Source organism: Heterocephalus glaber, unplaced genomic scaffold, assembly GCF_053883595.1.
Source record: "Heterocephalus glaber isolate CG9 unplaced genomic scaffold, H.glaber_assembly_v1.0 deba00001452, whole genome shotgun sequence".
Classification (NCBI taxonomy): Eukaryota; Metazoa; Chordata; class Mammalia; order Rodentia; family Bathyergidae; genus Heterocephalus; species Heterocephalus glaber.
The window spans coordinates 23,792,344-23,809,921 of NW_028258302.1; the positions used below are offsets into that span (position 1 = coordinate 23,792,344).

The window sequence follows — 17,578 nt, forward strand, 5'->3', positions numbered from 1 at the left end:
AGAATGGTTGTTCAGGTGAAGTCATCCTTTGGAGTACGGTAAGTGTATTCTTTGGAACCATCTTTTCTAAGGGTAAGCGGTTACTGAAAACTTCCCCCAAAACTGTGAAATGAACCCCAGGAACTTCGCATTGAACTAAATCCCCACTACATCACCAGCTTTTTTTTTTTTTTAAAGTCAGTCGTAATTTCCCTAAACTGCAGATTATGGTTACTTCAGAATTTCGAAAACTTTTTTTTTTTTGGAGACAGGGTTCTGCTATGTAGTTCAGGCTGGCTTTGAACTCACAATGGAGCCCATGCTGGCCTCGAACTCATGGCAATCCTCCTACCTTAGCCTCCCAAGTGCTGGGATTACAAGTGTGCATCACCACGCCCAACCTAAAAACATTTTTATATCTCAACAAAGGAATGAAAATATGTACAGATGCATAAAACAATATTTCTGATAAGGTGAAAATGATTACAGTATTTCCTGATCATAAAGCACTATTCCACCCATCTAACAATACCTTATATCCTCTACTGTGATAAAAATATTATGGTGAGTTGATAATATTGCACCTGAGCTAGGACAACTAGTAGGATTCCCAGCTACTAAAACTGTCCTAGATCTTTTTTTTGTTTTTTGGTACCGGGGATCGAACTCGGGTCCTTACGCTTGCGCAGCAGGCGTCGAAACCATTGAGCTAATTCCCCAGCCTTGTCTTAGATCTTTAATGACAGATAAATACATTAGCATTACCTTTAAAAGTTATTATTACCTTTAAAAGTTGATTATTATTATGGCCGGGCATGGTGGCACATGCCTGTGATCCCAGCTCTTAGGAGGCTGAGGCAGGAAGATCACCACAACTTTGAGGCCAGCTTGGGCTACATAGTGAGTTCAAGGACAGCCTGAACCACATAGCAAGACCCTATCTCGAAAACAAAAAATAAAACAACACGAAACAAAAGTTGATTATGCGTACCAATAAAAGGATATACAGTTAAAAACAAAAACAAAAAAACTGGGGCAGGGGATTTACCTCAGTGGTTCTGCCACCTGCCCAGCAAGCGCAAAGACCCAGGTTCGAGCCCCAGTACCAAAAAAACAAAACAAAACAAACTTCTTCCTAAATAGTGCTCCTGTATTCATTATTAAAGTGAATACTTTACTTCACTATTCCTTCACTATTAAAGTGGAAACCTTGGAATTTAATGTTCAACTTCAAGCACTTCCAATTTGAACCAGCTTTGTGATTGTTTACAGGTTAGAAAAGTTTCTGGGTCTCAGTCTCCCCAAGCATAAAAAATAGAGGTAATAGTAATTGTAGCTACTTCAATGCTGAAAAGCATAAAAAAATGTTAACCCATAGAAAAATTAGAAGGGATAACTATCATCATTCTGGGGGTGTCTTGCCTGTCTGAGAAGACTTATAATTCTTTTTTTTTAGAAGACTTATAATTCTTACCTCTCTAATCATCCTTTCTTTCCCCAAACACAAAGGAAGCGGGGAGCAAATACCATGTGTTTTTATTCTTGCAGACATGTTCCTGCAGTCCTCTCAGTATTAAAAACGTATCAGGCTGGGGTTGTAGCTCAGTGGCACCCTGGAAAGCGCAAGGTCCTGAGTTCAATCCCTGGTACCAAAAACAACAACAACAAAAAACAAAAACATATCATTTAATGCTGTCACAATTGGCTTTTATAATTGAGTTACCTGACTTGGAATGTTTTTTTCTTGTGTCTATACCATGTTATTAAAAATGTAAGCTTTATAAAGTAAGGCTTCTGTTGTGAAATTTTACAGTTTGTATTCTTAATGATGTTGTGAATTGCAATCATGTACTAAATGTTACTAGTCTTAGAAATTAAAGTGACACACACACACAAAAGAAATTAAAGTGACAAGTTTATTAATTCTCTGTTTCATGACTTTCTGTCTCTGAGATACTGTTCATCTCCAGGTCTGTCCACAGTTCATCGTTCTTACCTAGATTCTCATGGTATAAGCCACCTCATATTCTGAAGACTCCCAAAGTTTATTTCTGGCCTTGGACTAACCTAATGTTTTCAATTCTTATTTATAAAGTTAGGCTTGTTATTAGTATCTCTATGAGAACATCACACTAGATGTTCAAATTCTCAGCAACTCTCTCTCTCTCTTTTTTTTTTTTTGGTATCAGGATCGATCTCAGGACTTTGCACTTGCAGGGCAGGTACAGAACCACTGAGCTAAACCACCGGCCCCTTAGAAGATCAAATTCTCTATGTTTGAAACCCAAGTTACTTCTGTTAACTGACTCACCATCATCAAAGGATGAAGAATTCCTCTTGTTCATTCTCTGAGACAGTATTTATTTGGAATACATTCTGTGAGAACCCATTCTTTGAAGTGGATAGTCCCAAGTCTTGGTGACAGCAAGGTGGATGAAACTATCAAACCTCACCCCAAGTCTTATTCTTTTTTTTTTTTTGGTACCAGGGATCAAACTCGGGTCCTTGTGCTTGCGAGGCAGGCAGCAGAACCACTGAGCTAAATCCCTGGCCCCCAAGTCTTATTCTTGAGGTGGGGTTAGTCATTCCTAAATAAAACTGTAGTTGTAGCACAGTAGTTTTAGGCTTTGTATTTACCCTGAATCACCAGCAGGGGGAGATAGTCTCTCATAATTTTGCTATCCTGTCATGATCCTGAACAAAAGCTTTAGCGGGGCATTCCTGAGTACTGAATGTTCAAGGAGACAAGACAAGCCTAAATGTTGGGCATCATTAGAGGATACTGGGGGGGGGAAGCTTTTGTTCCACCAAGTGGGCAATCAGGATATGAGCCCTAGTTGATCACAGAGACCCCTTATGACTTTGGGGAAGTCCTTTTCTCTTTTGGTCTGTTTTGTCATCTGTAAAATGAGGGCCAGATAGGACCAAATAAACTGAAACTGAGGACGTAGTAGTGACACTTTCATCCTCCAGGGGGATGCCCAGAAAGCTGGGTCAGAGACATACACAGCACAAATACAAGCACAAAGAAACAGTGAGAAAACTTCTCTCTGATCCACAAGCTAGGCTATGCAGACAGTTCTGTTAAGAAATAAGTGGGGAGGCCAGGGATTTAGCTCAGTGGTTTCACCGCCTGCTGCGAAAGCTCAAGGACCCAAGTTTGATCCCTGGTACCAAAAAAAAAAAGAAATAAATGGGGAGGGCCAGGGATTTAGCTCAGTGGCACCACTCCTGCTGCACAAGTGCAAGGTCTTGATTCAATCCCCGGTACAGGAGGAATTAAAAAAAAGAAAAAAAGAAATAAGTGGTGGCACACCCCTATAATCCCAGCACTTGGGAGGCTGAGGCAGGAGGATCACTGTGAGTTCAAGGCCAACCTGGGCTACATAGTAGGTTCAAAACCAGCCTGAACTACATGGCAAGACCCTGTCTCAAAAAAACCTTTTTTTTAAATGAAAAGGGCTAGGAATGTAGCTCAGTGCAAAGGATCTGGCCTCAATCCCCAATACTATAAAATATAGGGGCCAGGGATTTAGCTCAGTGGTTTTGCCGCCTGCCTCGTAAGTGGAAGGATCTAAGTTCGATCCCTGGTACCAAAAAAAAAAAGAAAAACTGGGCCGGGGATTTAGTTCAGTGGTTCCGCTGCCTGCCCTGCAAGCGCAAGGACCCGAGTTCGATCTCTGGTACCAAAAAAAAAAAACTACTGCAAAATATAAATAAATAAATAAGGGCTGGGATGTAGCTCAGTGTAAAGGGCTTGGGTTCAATCCACAGTACTGGGGAAAGAAGGAAGAAAAAGGAAAGGAAAAAGTGGGTGGTGGGGTTGAGGGTGTAGCTCAGTGGTAGAGCACTTGCCTTGCATGCCAAATGCCTGGGTTTAATTCCCAACACACACACACACACACACACACACACACACACACAACATCAACTGTGATTTTTTTTTTTTTTTTTACTTTTTATTGCTTATTTTTTAGTACCAGGGATTGAACTCAGGACCTTGTAATTGCCAGGCAGGCACAGGGCCACTGAGCTAAACCCTGCACAGCCCTCCTCCCTTTTTTTTGGTATCAGGGATCGAACTCGGGACCTTGCGCTTGTGAGGAAGGCACCAGAACCACTGAGCTAAATCCCTGACATCTCCCCCACCCCCACCCCTTTTTGAGACAGGGTCTGTCTATGTAGTTCAGTCTGACCTTGAACTCACTATGTAACCCAGGCTGGCCTGGCAATCCTCCTTCCTCAGCCTCCTGAGTGCTGAGATTACAGGCATGTCCCACCACACCTGGCTATTTTAAATTTATTTTATTTTATTTTATTTATTTTGGTACCGGGGATTGAACTCCAGACCTTGGGCTTTCAAGGCAGGCAGTGAAACCACTGCGCTAAATCACCGGCCCTGGCTATTTTTTATTTTTGAGACACTAAGTCTGTAAATTGGCTAGGTCAGGTTCAACCTTGAGATCTTCCTGCGTCAGCCTCTGAAAGTGCTAGGATTATAGGTATGTACCACCACACCTAACTCCAATTCATTCTTTTTTTTTTTTTTGAGACAGGGTCTCAGTCCGTAGTTTGGGATGGCCTTGAAGTCACTATGGTAACCCAGGCTGGTCTCAAATTCAAAAGTGAGCCTCCCAAATGCCAGGATTACAGATATGCGCCATCATATCCAGCTCTCTAGTTCGTGCTTTCATCCAACAAATATATATATTTTTTCATTCAAAAAATATTATGGAGTCCCCACTGTGTCATGGTCTCTATACTAGGTGCAGGTGGAAAAGCAGTAAGCAATACAAAAATCTTTGTAATCTTTGAGCCAGGAGAGTCAAGGTCTGAACTTGTTCTAAAATTATCTAGCCTCAAATTTGACTGGACACCAGTCTCCCAGGGGAGCTCTAGAGAGTCTGAGGGAGTAGACTGAGGTCAACCCTGGAACCTGTATTTTTTAAAGGAAGCACTTAATAGCTGGTCTAGTGCTATCGACTGCTACAGAGTATTTGGAGGAAAAGGTTGCAAGTTTTGTACCTTTAATTAATTGATTTGCTAGGGTTGGGATCCAGGGCCCTGGGCATGTTAAGCAAGTGCTGTACCACTGAGCTATACCCCCAGCCCTCTACAACAATTTTTAGGATTTGTTTGTTTGCTTTTGGTGGTACTGGGAATCAAACCCAAGGGTGTTCTACCACTGAGCTACATTCCCAGCCCTTTATTTCTTTTTTTTTTTTTGGTACCAGGAATTGAACTCAGGAACTTGCGCTTTCAAGGCAGGCAGTGGAACCACTGAGCTAAATCCCCAGCCCCCTTTATTTCTTATTTTAAGACTGAATTTCACTAAATTGCCTAGGCAGGACTTGATTATGCAATTCTCCTGCCTCAGCCTCCCAAAGTCCTGGGATTACAAGCAAGCACCACCATGCCCAGCAGTTTTGGAGTTTTTACTGACATGATTTAATTGTTACCTTACCAGTTAGAATTGCCAAATTTTTCTTTTGCAGTGACAGTTCCTAATGGGAAGACTGGAATTCCTTAAATCTGTTTCTCATACTGGGATGCTATAAATGTGTTCCCAGGGGTCCTGGCATTATCCCTTGAGAAATGTAAGTGTTTTCTAGAGTGAGGCTGACTCAGATCTGGAGAGGGGATTTATCTTTGAGGTGTAATCTGATTGTGTTGACTAGGTTGGTCTTGGACTCTGGGCTCAAGTAATCTTCTTGCCTCGGGCCCCTTAATATCTGGGGTTACAGGTATGCACCACCAGGCCGGCAGCACTTGGCTTCTGACCCCCATCCTATTTCCCAAGAGGTCCTAGGAGATCCACTTTATACTAGAGCAGTCTGTTGGCAGCCCAAGGTTGCTCCAGTGCTAGGGCTAGGAGGTGAAGACTGAAGCCAGAGTGCTGTATCCCTGGCATATCCTTAGATATGCTGTAGGTATGGGTTCCTAAAGTTGCTCCCTTGAAGCGGGGCTTACCTGGACTCCATGTCCTAGTAATAGTGAAAATTGGAAGTACAGGAGCTTGGAAACCAGGAAAGCCAAAGAGTTAAAATCCTGTTCCCTCCTCATCCCCATTGCCAGGTGAGTGATTCTATGCTTGAATTTCCTCATCTGAAAAATGGAGCTAGTAAATTAGGCATGGTGGCACATGTCCATAATCTTAGCATTCTGGGAAGCTGAGGCAGGAGACTCACAAATCTGAGCCCAGCCTGGGAAATTTAAGCGACTTGGTGAGGCTGTGTTTCAAAATAAAAAATAAGGGTTAGGGTTGTGTCTCAGTGCAAAGGCCCTGAGTTCAGTCCCTAGAACAGAAGGGGTAAAAAAAAAAAGAGGTAGTAACAACTCACACTGGTTGCTACAGTTTAGAGAAGCACACTTCTCTAACCAAAGCAGTGGGATATCCATGGGCCCTTCCATAAGCCACAAACCTCCTCTGTGCTCACTGGGGACTAAAGTCATAAAGTGAGTTAATTTCTAAACGTCTTGGTCTCAAACCATTGGGAAAACTTCCCAATTGCCCTAGACACTGCAGCCAAGGCTGGACGGAGGCCTAAGGCTAGCTCTCAGGAAGCTTCTGTGCCCTAGGGTGCCTTCAAACCTCTGGGAAAGCTTGGCCCTTCTCAACATGGCGCCACCCTGCGGCCGTCCCTCGGCGACCCGCCACGCTGACGTTGTGCGCGCGCGTCCTCCACGCCGTGGCCCTGCGCATGCGCGCTCCGTGCTGTCTTCTCTTGGCCAGAGCAGAGCAGCGGCGGCGTTTGAGTGGAGGAAGATGGCGGCTCCCGGCGGCTCGGGGTCCTGCCAGCTGTGAGAACCCCCGAGCACGGCAAACGCATCTTGGGGCGGAGTGCCCCTGGTCCGGTCCTGCTCCGAGGTCCCTTACCACTATCACAGCGGAGCGAACCCGAAACGTGGAGTGGGCCGGGCCAGGTGAGGCCTCCCCGTCCCGGGGCCGCGGCTAGCAGCCGGCGCCTCTTGCCCTTTATGCCCCGGGTGCAGTGAGCGCCTGGGGCCCGGCGCAGGCCCGGTATCCTGAGAGGGGGTCGGTCCTGGCGAGTCTCAGGGCCTTGCTGTCATTCTCGGTCTCCCCTGGGTGAGGCGGGGAGGAGCAGAGCCCCTTTCCAGCCAGCCCTTTAGGATGGGAGCGAACCTGTTCTCTCTTTAGCCGGGCAGTTCTCCTCCCCTCACCCCGTTACGAAGAGATGTGTGGCTGGCGAAAGGGTGCCTTAGGGGTGTCAGTGTTTCAGTCTGCTCTACCGGCCCCGAGCCCCTGATTGCGAGAGGAGCCGGAGACTGGTGCTCTCCAAAATTGGGGCTACGGCGAGGGGCCCGCATCCCTGAAGCTGCAGCTGCAAAGGGTTGGTTTTGGAGTTGGCTCGCGAAATAAGACACAAGCAGCCTTTCCTAACCCTTAGCTTTTTCGAGTGTTCCTTTAGAGGAGTGGGAACCCCGGATCTCCTTGGTTAAGACAGCAATCCATGTTGTGATCGAGGACAGCTTTTCCTATTGAGAGTTATTTGTGCAAAGCATCAGTGGAGGGTGGGAACGAATTTGTAAATGAAGAAAACACAATTGAGAGATCTTGGTAGTGTCTGCTGAGAAACTTAAGCGCCAATGGAGTGCGTTTGAACCTTTGGATTGTTAAGCCTTGGAATAACTGCTTGCTTTGTTGGATCTTCAGACTTTCATTAGGAAAATAAAAGCTTCGTCTTTTTATTGCCAAAGTCTGGATTTTTTTGTGGTGGGATTCGGAGCGATCTAGATGAAGCTCCAAGTACATTACCAAGTCTTGCTTGCTGGCAGCGGCATTATACTGTGTTTCTCATTTTTGAGAATAACTTAGTTGTTCCGATGTTAATTGGAGCATTTGCATTCAGGCTAGGGAAGCCGGTTTGAAGCCTTGTGGTCTCTTCCTTAAGGCATGCGTTGGAATTGTGCTATGGGGAAACGGTGAGACCACTGTTTTTGCTTGGCTACACCAAACATCTTTTGTAACACATTGGTTCTGCTTGTGCTAGAGAATGATGACATCATGGATTTAAAGGGACAAGAAAAATTTAGGAAGAAATACCATCATTCAGAATTCAGTATGTAGCTCTTAATAATGATGCTCTGTGTCAAATTCCTAACCTGAGTTTATTCATGTGTATTATCTGATTGGGTGTCTTATCCTATTGTGTGTTGTCATTTTATTCCCTGTAACTTGGCTTTTGATAAACTCAATATATATTCTATCAACATTGATCCATGGTTGTGTTGTGCACTCGAAAAGGGTTTCAGTTGTTGAAATGACAGCCATTTAGTTTAATATTTGCTAGCTCTTTGAACGTTTTTTTCCTTTCCTATTCTTAAAGCATTTTCATATAAATTTGTAGGTTTTCTTAGTGTCTTTGCTAGTGATATAAACTTGAACCAACAGTAAGAAATTAGAGAGCCACTCTACGTATATTAATAGGCTAGTAAAGAGCCATGAAATTAATGCAGGGAAACATCCTGGTAGTTTGACATTGTTTCTTGGCATAATAAGTTGCATTGTTGTGCTAAATCATCATTAGGTATTGGTGCAACTTCATGACATCTATGACATCATTCACTCTCCACTATTTCGACTTTAGGAAAAGAACAAGATCAGGAAAAATAGCTTAGGATGCTGGTTCTTAATATCTGATCTCTAAAATGGCCTTTATCTAGCATCACTGTAGGTAGTTAAAACTCTTCATAAGATGCAGAGCTGTGTGATTGCTACCTATTATGGAAAGCAAGCCAAACAAAAAAATGCTAGCAAAACCTGAGTTATATGACAATATTGGGGTCCCAAAAAGCTATCTCAAAGATGAAGAAATATATTATTATCTTTGTGATTTTGGAGTTGTTTTAGTGAATTAACTTTTATGAGAAGCCATTTAGTTAATAATTCCATTCCCACTCCACAAGAGTGTGGGTCAAGAGATAATGTTTATGAGTGTGTTTTATAAAATAAAAGATAAAGATTCTTTCAATTCTATGGAAAACCTATTGAAGGGCCCTATACTATATTTATGCTAGACATTTGGGGAAGGAGTTATCAGTGATCTTAAGATGAGACAGCTTTTGGTCTGAGGTTGCCTAGTTTATTTGAGAAACCAGACAAGGAAACCACTTAGGCTTATTGAAATAAAAGAAATACACTGAATCCAACCATGGGAGCCAAGGAAGAATTCTGAGAGCTGGGAGTGCTTTTCCTAACCCTTCCTGTTATTCTGCAGAAAAGTCTGCCTTTTTTGAGTGACTTGGTTTTTATAAAACTTTTAAAAAATCCTGTCATGAGTTCTTTTCCCCTTTTATTCATTCACTGTCATGACACTTCCCACACAGTGTGCCCCAGTTATGGTTTCTGCATTCTCAAAAATCTAGCAGTCTTGGGAGAACCTTTCTGAGTGAGTCATAGGCACAGGCAGCAAACACAAACATTGCAGCTGCAATTAAAATATCTCAGATCACTAAGTGATGACAACTTTAGAGTGATGCGTTTTTGTTTTTGTTTTATAAACTAGAACAGGAGGCACTGAATGTTGTAATTAGATCACATTTAGTTAATGTTTAGTTGCCATCCATTACAGTGTTGAGTATAGGTGGTTAGTAGTACTGACCTTTCTTCCAATAATAAATAAAATGAGAAGATCCTATTCTTTTTTGGGGTGAAGCTGTCAGATTGAGCGAGAATTTAATAAACTATTTTATAGACTATTTGTATGAATTGAGGTAGCTTTACATCTGATAGTGAATTTCTGTGTCCTAGTACAAGTTATGTATGTCGGTGCTGGAGTTTTAAAAATTAATTTAGCATATTGTCACACAGACATTTTATGAATTTTTGGATTGAGTAAAATCTTTATGTGACACTGTGTAATTTAAATGTATACCATTGAGCTGAGGATTTAGCTCAGTGGCACCACACCTGCCTTGAAAGCATAAGGTCCTGAGTTTGATCCCTGGTGCCAAAAAAAAAAAAAAAAGAGAGAGATCCTGAGTTTGATTCCCAGTACCGATATATATGTATGTGTGTGTGTGTGTGTGTGTGTATGTATATATATATATATATACACACACATAATATACACGTGTATATGTATGACTTAACTGAAATCAAGTGCTTTAAGCTTGTGGTTGACAGAAAAGTGGTATGTTCGTGTTTCTGTATTGTGACAGTTACATGTAGAAGGATACAACCTATAGACAATCCTTATTTATTTGTTTGTTGAGCAGTACTGGGAATTGAGCCCAGGGACTTCATACTGAGCTACATCCCCAGACCTTTTTAAGTTTTTGAGACAGGATCGTGCTAAATTACCTGGGCTGAGCTCCAACTTTTAATCCTCCTGCCTCAGCCTCCCAGAATACTGGGATTAGAAGCATGTACCACCACACCCAGCATAATTTAAAACTATTTTGAAGATTTTGTTAGTATGGCATGTTCTTCCAAACTTGCATTCCTTTATTATTCTGTAGGAAGGCAGGATATTTAATTATTTGTTTTTCATTATAAAGTTTCTTAGTAAAGAATTGGTGCAGTGGTCATCTCAGTGAAGGCAAATAAACTTACTTGCTATTTTCTGTGTCACTGTAAGTACATGGATTTTAACTTACTGGTTGTTTTACACTTATTTGTAGCCATTAGTCTTTTTTGACCTGACTTTTGGCCATTATTGTTTAAATTGGTTTGGGTCTTTTTGACATGTCCACATTTTTCTTGGGGTGCTTCCTTCCTTTTTTATTTTTGTTTGGGCTGAGGATTACCCAAGGCCTCCTACATGTTAGGTATGTGCTGTACCACTAAGCTACACTCCCAGCCCTATTGCTTGTGTTTTGTCACAGCAAGCTATCCTAGGTTGTTTGTATTCTCTGTCCTTGACCTGGTGTCATCAGTCATTTTTCTAAGAAGATTTAGTGTCTCTTACAGGGAATGCCTTTGGAAACCAAGATCTAAGTGCTAGAGATGCCCATTGCTACAGGATCTTCATTGTTTCTAAGTCATTTCAGTAGGTAGAACTAGAAAAAAATATATATATAATACATTATTAAAATATATATTATATATATATTTTTGGTACCAGGGATCGAACTCAGGACCTTGCACTTTTGAGGCAGGCAGTGGAACCACTGAGCTAAATCCCCGGCCCTAGAAAATGTATTTATTAGAAATCATAACTTCAAGCTAGGCATGGTGATGGACACATGTAATCCGAGTATGCTGGGAGGGTGAGGCAGTCCAGATCACAGGTTTGAGCCCAACCTGGGGAAGTTAGTGATTTAGCAAGACTGTGTCTCAAAAGATTAAAAGAAGGGGGGCTAGGTTCAATCTTAAGTACAAACCGGCCCCCCCCCGTAAGTCCTCAACTTACTCATGAGTTCCACCCTTTCTAGAATTGTTCATAGGTTGGATTCATTTGAAAGCTGACCAAGTAAATCTTTATATAGTACTCAGCACCTATGAAAGTTTGTAACTGAAATGTTTGTTAAGTTGGAGTGTTCCATATTACACTTGTTAATTGGCTCTGGGATTCCTTTTTTTTTTTTTTCCGAGACAGGGTCTTGCTATGTATTTCAGGCTGGCCTCGAACTTGCAGCAGTCCTCCTGCCTCGGCCTCTCAAGTGCTGGGATTACAGGTGTGCACCACAACGCCCAGCTAATTTTGAGATTTCTGATGAGTACCAAAAATAACAAGTACAAAATAAATTTTTTGGCTGGAATGGGTAAAAAGTTATAGGGAGTTGCCAGCAAGTTCAAAATGGCACCCTGAGTACCAAACAGACAACAAAATTTTCACGCCAAAGTGTGTTGAGTATCAAATTCCATGAGTTTCAAAGCAGTTGAGTATCAAAGTATGACTGTACTAACAAAATTAGACATAAATTTAAGATTTCTTTCAGCTTCTTTTTATCCTTAGAGTATTCTATCCATCAGGATCCAGCTCAAAAGTGGAAAACATACTAGATATTTCATACAGGACTTAATACAGGGAATGGTTACATATGTATTGCAAGACTGTGGGACAGTTTAGAGATTAATAATGAAGTGAAACTTTTACTTCACGGGTTGCTTTGAACAAAAGGCAGGAAAAGGTATTCTTGAAACTTAACAATATAGAGGGACAGGGCCAGGGATTTAGCTCAGTGGTTCCGGCAACTTCCCCGAAAGCGCAAGGTTTTGAGTTCGATCCCCGGTACCAAAAAAAAGGAAGAAAGAAAAAAATATATATAGAGAGAGGGACAGTTACTGCCTCAAACGCTTTCAGAACTGGGACCCTGAGGCCGAATTACCAAGGGTTGTCACTTGGCTGGGGCTCAGAACACCCTCCTCCTTTCATTAGTGTTTGGTTTATACTTTCAATATTAGCTTTTGCAGAAGTAAGCAAATACCTGCATACATTCCTTTTTCTCCATGCTTACACAAGACTTTGCCCTTCTATGTCCACTATTTAGGACCCTGCTTTCTTCACTTGCTGCACCTTTCTTCCCTCAGTGCTGGGATTTGAACACAAGTCCTCTCTACCATTGAGCTACTTCTAGTTCTCATTTTCTGTCATTCTCTCTCTCTTACTTTCACTCTTTCTCACACTAGGGATTGCATTCAGGGCCTTTGTCCTGAGTTACATCCTCAGCACTTTTTTCCTTTTTATTTTTTATTTTTCCCCATTAAGTTTATTGATAATTTTAGGTATAAAATATAGTTACATACATCATTGGGATCTTGTACATAATGGGTATCTTGGTTCTTACTTTTTTTCCCCTTCCCCTGCCCTCCCTTCACCCCCTCCACCCTTCCCTATTTGCAAAGACTTTGTTTCCATTTTTTTCCTTTTCTCATATTTTTTCTTTTCCCTTTTTTCCTTTCCCCTACCCCTCCCACTTCCCTTGCTCCTTTAGACCTTTACTTCCTATTACACTATCAACTATGAATTTTTAAAATTACAATATCAAGATCTAGGAGACATTACCACAGGTTTTGCAGAATTTAAAAGGATACAGAAAGCATATTACAAAAATCTGTTTTGAAATAAATTTGACAACTTCTAAGAAGTACTTTGGAAGACAAATTAATGAAACTAACTCTGGAGGAAATATAAAATTTGAATAGCACCTGTTAAAGTATATTCCTAGCTTGAAAACCTACCTATATGACAACAACAGGCTTGTATACATTTTAACTGATAAATTATATCAAACATTTAAAGCAGCAAAAAAAAGGAACACTTCTCCCTTCATTTTAGGAAATCAATATTGTCCTAGTCCTAAAACTGGATAAAGATAATAGAAGAAAAAAGTATGAACATAGATAGAAATTTGTTTAACAAAACAAACTATTAGAAGTCAGATCTGGCAGTATGTAGAAAGTGGTTTTGTTATAAGGATGGCAGTGTTGGTTCAACATTGGAAGATCCACCCCCGAAAGTCATCATTTTAACAGAGGAAAGGAAAAAGCCATAGGATCCTGTCACTAGTTGGAGAAAAAGTATTGGACTAAATTCTACAGCTGTTCATGGTAAAAGCTATCAGGAGACTAGAAGTAGAACAGAACCTTCTCAACAGATTAAAGACATGTACTCCATACTTCCAGCAAAAACGCCTTATATGAATGGGGAAGATACAGTGCTTTCTCCCTAAGGTGGGGAACAAGGGCAGATATGCCTACTCTTCATCTCTTTATTAAACTTCGAAACATAGGCCTAAACCTAAATAGCCTGGCAATAAAATGACACAATTAGGATAGGATTGGCAAGGTAGAAGCAAAACCTTTATATGTAGATGAAATGATCATCTACAGAGAAAATACTAAAGTCTCTAGGAGCCCCTAGAACTTGTATTTGAATTTAGCAGGATTAGAAAACACAAGGTATATATAAAAATTCAGGTCTGTGTATACTCGCTATAAATGAAGAATTGGATATTGAAATTTAAAAGTTATGTATGAGTACAAAGGACCTGGAAAAGTAAAAAGAAAAAAAAATAGTATTGGAAGACATTTAGTACCTAATTTTAAGACTTCTTCTAAAGCTACAGTAATCAAGGCAGTGTTGGTGTAAGGAAAGACATAAAGATCATTGGAGTAAACGAGAGAATCTAGAAATAGAACCACACATATATGGTCCACTGAGTTTTGAAAGATTATTTAACATTAACATTTTATAGAATATAAACTCAATTCAAGAGCCGAGGAAAAGATAGTGTTTTCAGCAAATGGCACTAGAACCCCTGGTATCCGTATATAGAAAATTAACCTCAACCCTTTATTTCCATACATAAAAATAACTTGAAAGGATCTATGAACCTAAATATGAAAGACTAAAACTATAAAACTTTAAGAAGAAATTATAAGGGAAAATGTTTATGAATTTAGGGTAGGCAAGAACTTTCTAGGATACATATAAAAGAAAAAAATTGATAAATGAGATTCCATCAAAATTTAGAACTTTAAATGACATCGTTAAAATGAAAAGTAGTCCTTAAACAGACCATATTTACAATGCATATAATCTATGACCAGAATATATAAAGAACTCTTACAGCTCATTAATAGACAACCAAATTAAAAAGTAGACACAAGAAGATGATAAGTAGCCAGTACAGCACAAGGAAAGGTGTGCAACACTAGAATCAGAAAAATACTAATCAGTACAATAACAAGATTGAATTATACACTCATTAGGGAGATGAATTAAAAAATTTTAAAAGCCTTGTCAGGACTTTTTCTTTTTGTTGGATTCTCCCCCTTTGCGTTTAATTTGTTACACCTAGCGGATTCATTCTGCTGGGCTTCCTGGGGTTGTGATCCTCATTGTCTTTTCCTAGGATATTGTCTAAAATTTTTTGGAGTGTTGGTTTGGTATTCATTAAGTTCCTAAGGTTCTCTTTATCATGAAAGTATCTTATTTGTCCACCAATTTTGAAAGATAGTTTTGCAGGGTACATCAATCTGGGTTGGAGGCTGTTTTCCTTTGGGGCTTGAAATATATCACTCCAAGCTCTTCTTACCTTGAGGGTTTGCATTGAGAAGTCTGCTGTGATTCTGATGGGCTTTCCTTTGTATGTGATTTGTTTCTTTTCTCTCACTGCTTGTAGAATTTTGTTCTTCTGTTGGGTTTCTGGAATCCTAACTATTATATGCCTATGTGTAGATTTTTTTTGATCAAGGCTTTTTGGAGTCCTATATGACTCACTTATCTGTATGTCAAATACTTTTCTCCTGCTTGGGAAGTTTTCTGCCATCACTTTTGTGAACTAAGTTTTTTTATGTCGTCTGTGCACTCTCCTGTTTCTTCATTGACTCCAATCAGTCTTGTGTTACTCTTCTTTGCATCATCTAGCAGGTGCTGGATTGCTTTCTCTTGGTCCCTTACAATTTGGAAGCAATTTTTCTTTTCCTGATCACTAATTGCAATCTTATCTTCTATATCTGAAATTCTGTCCTCACATTTGTTCATTCTGCTGCGTAGACTTGCAGTGGAGTTTTTAATCTCCTGGAAATCTGTTTTCATCTGTTTTATGGATTCCATTTGTTTCCTCTGTTGGGATTCCATCATGTTCCTCGGATCCTCTATTTTTTTATCTGTGTCCTCTCTAGATTTATTTTTATTTTATTTTATTTTATTTTATTTTTTGGTACCGGGGATTGAACTCGGGTCTTTGTGCTTGCGTAGCAGGCAGCAAAACCGCTGAGCTAAATCCCTGGCCCACCTCTCTAGATTTATTAATCATGTCTAGCACTATGAGCATGATCTTTGCTGTTATCTGAGAAATTATTTCTGATTTCATTTTTTCCAGATCCTCTTTTGTTCCCAGTTCAGGGAGTCCAGGTGGTTGAGTATCAGATTGTTTCATCTCACTTCCCTTTGGGATTGCTGTGGGTGATCTGGAAGTCTGTTTTTGAGGCTTGTTTACATGTCTTCTCATTTCCACAGGGCGGGGGGGGGCTGCTGCTGTCACCCGCTGGGCTCACCTCCTCTGCCCTATGAGTGGTGGAAAGGCGGCAGGGAGTCTCCTCCTGGGCGCTGGGATTGGCTCACCGCCTCTGCCCTAGGAGCAATGGCTCAGCACTTTTTTATCTTGAGACGTGGTCTCAATAAGTTGCCCAGGCTGGACTTGAATTTGTTATCCTTCTACCTCAGCCTCCCAGGTTGCTGGGATTATATGCATTCATGACTGCACCCAGCTTGCAGATCACACCATGTTGGAACAGGTGATCCTTATTCATTTTCATAGCTTTATTCTTCATTATGTCAATATACCAGAGTTTTTTCAGCTGCTCTGTGCATGTGTGTCTATCTCTATCTCTATCTCTTTCTCTTTCTCTTTCTCTTTCTCTTTCTCTTTCTCTTTCTCTTTCTCTGTCTTTCTCTCTCTCTGTCTCTTATGTCTTGTGGTACTGGGGATTGAACTGGGGCCTTTGCACAGAGCTAAATCCCAGTCTTTAGTTTTTAATGTTGAGACAGGCTATTGCTAAATTGCTCAGGCTGGGCTTGAACTGAATTTGGAATCCTCCTGCCTCAGCCTCGAAGAGTGCTGGGATTACAGGCATGTATCACCACACCCAGATACTGATGATCTTTTATAAAATAGATGTTGGTATGGTGTATATTCTGTAACTGAATTTTCAGAACTTCAATCTGTAGTGCTCGTTGATGAAATTAAGGTAACAGAATCTGTCCTTATTTTCTGAAACAATCTGCAGGAACTCTGCTTGCTAGGTGATTTTTATGATCAGGCAAGCTTGTGAAACAAAGGTTTATTTTATGTGCAAATGCCACTGTCCTTTAGGTTTCCTGGGAATAAGTAGCAGTTGCAACATTATCTTTCATGAATTCATAATCTGGTTATGGAGAAAAGTCACACATAAAACACCATAGCTATGATGATAGAGGATGGTATTCCCCTTTAGTCTGGAAAGATGAGTGATTTATGCTGGTAGGAGAGCATTCTTTTGTTCTGACCACCACTGCAAAGAAGACAAATGGAAGTGAATTTTTCTGTGCCCTAACAGCATCTTGTTAAGATGTAGCCTGTGGTTTTTTTTGTTTGTTTGGTTTTGTTTTTTTTTTGGTACCAGGGATTGAACTCGGGTCCTTAGGCTTGCGCAGCAGGTGAGGAAACCATTGAGCTAAATCCTGGCCCCTGTGTTGTTTTTTTTTTTTTCCAGAATATTTGTGTCAATGGGGAAGCTGTCTTTACATGCAAAGTGAGATAATTGATAGGAGGGTTTTGGGATTGTAGCCTGGTTTGAATTCTTCCTGAAACACCATTTCCCCCATGTTTCTAGACTGCTTCCATTTAGTTTGTTTTGTTTGTTTTTGGTACCCGGCATCGAACTTGGGTCCTTGTGCTTGCAAGGGAGGCGGCGGCACCCCTGAGCTAAATCCCTGGCCCAACTGCTTCCATTTAGTGAAGTCCCAAAGATTACAGAACAATCTCTAAAACAGATGGATAGGATGAAAGACTGGAGTCAGCGAGGTTAGATAGGTACCCTCTACTGTTGTTAAATGTATATGCCATTGATTTTGTTAGGCGCATAACAGTAACATTTTGAAGAAAGAACTAATGGGTGAAATTGAAAGTCGGTATATAATATAGC

At 40.7% G+C, this 17,578-nt stretch overlaps 1 protein-coding gene across 2 annotated transcripts in view; it reads left to right on the forward strand.

Annotated features, from left to right (window-relative positions):
- Positions 1–6,710: 6,710 nt before the first annotated feature.
- Fbxo42 (F-box protein 42) overlaps positions 6,711–17,578 on the forward strand; it is a 91,850-nt gene continuing 80,982 nt past the window's right edge. For both annotated transcript variants that reach the window (XM_021262867.2, XM_004850367.3), the window contains exon 1: positions 6,711–6,903. The gene's annotated coding sequence lies outside the window, so the exon portion shown is untranslated. The remainder of the gene's footprint in view (positions 6,904–17,578) is intronic.